Genomic DNA, 1,752 nt, shown 5'->3' on the forward strand with positions numbered 1-1,752 from the left:
TATAAATCTATAATATTATAATAAAATAATAATATTAAATTATGCACATATTTTATCGATCGTTATCATTTTATCAATTGTTGTAGCATCTTTCATGATAATAATAACTAGTTCATCCACAAACAAACAAATCAAAATTGAACCTTCATTAACAAGCAACCCAACAAATAGAAACGCATATTTACATCATCATATCTTTGAAATTGAACCATACTCTACTAGAAATGATAAAATCAACATACAAGAATAATGCACAATATTCTATTGATACAGAGCAATAAAAAAAAAGAAAGAAAAGAAAACAAACAAACAAAACAAAACAACTCAACAACTCGAGATTTATCGGTTCAATTTCTATCATGTGTGCATATATATGATTATTTTATTTTAGCATTTTTTATTTTTGTTATAATTTCAATTAACAAACCTTTGAGTTTTCACCAACTCGAGCATTGGCATTGTTCATCTCTTAGATTTTCGAAAAACAAGTAGGTGAGTTTTTAAGAAAATTGAAATATTAAAATTATTTTTAAAATAATAATTTATTTATCATGTAATTAATAATTATTCTGAAATATTTTTATAAGTCTAACATTAAAAATCGAATTCAAAAATATAAGAAGTTTTAAGAAATCGATTTGATGATTAAGTATTTTTTTGGATTCCAAAAAATATGTTACAAAGATGATATAGCTCCTTATAACTCATTCTAATGTCTAATAACTCAATTTCATGAGATTAATTGTTATATTGTAACTATTATTCTACTATTAAAAGAAAATGTTACAACATTGACTATATATAAGTCTAAGAACATCATATGAAGAGAGATCATAATAAGACATTAAACATCTTATGATGAGAGTATTTCATAAAAAGAACAACTCATATAAGAGAAATTTGTGACATCGTAACCTCATAATATATGCACTATTCTAAATACGTGCACTCAAGTATGATCTCTAAATTTCTCTTGCGATCCATGCTAACTTGAATATCAGAGTCCTTGCAGGTACACTTCCTACCATTGAAGATGACGAATTCGGGATTGTGGTAATATCGTGTCTCCAACCTACTCTCTATAACTTTGTTCAGATAACTCTTAAAGTTAAAAGAGAAAAAACACTTCTAAACAATAGCGTCGTTTGTGGCCTTGTGGAAACACGTTGCTTATCGTATTTTCGTGTTCTAAGTTTTATCCAAGATGAGTTTAGCGCAACATATGTTTACAAGATGAACAATATAAAAAAATAAATAAAAAATACATGGTCATAAAAGATAAGTATTAAAACACATAACACAAAAATTCCACCAAAAAGATAAAAATGTTTACAAATTTCAATTTGTGATTATATCGCTATATGCTTCAAATTTGGAGGTTTGGTAACAATTTAAAAGTTGTGAAGCAAGAAATCAAGAAAAAGATTTTTGCAAATTTACCACAAAGAATATAACTTGACATCCAAAAAATCAAAATTTACAAAGTTGGAAGACGAAAACTCATTCTCTATTAATGAAGAAAAATGTTGAAAATCCTAATTAAGCTCTTTGAAGGCAAATTACATTTATACTTAGACACGTAAAGGTATGACTTGTTTTAGTCAAATTTTATAAAATATTTTAGAGCATATTATTATTCAAAAAATAATAATATAAAAATTTGTGGTAGAAATAAGAGAATAATATCTGAATTGTTTATTAAAAAAATTCATGAGTCAACTAATTTAAATAAAAAAAACTCATCGTTCAATT

This window comes from Arachis ipaensis, chromosome B04 (assembly GCF_000816755.2).
Source record: "Arachis ipaensis cultivar K30076 chromosome B04, Araip1.1, whole genome shotgun sequence".
Classification (NCBI taxonomy): domain Eukaryota; kingdom Viridiplantae; phylum Streptophyta; class Magnoliopsida; order Fabales; family Fabaceae; genus Arachis; species Arachis ipaensis.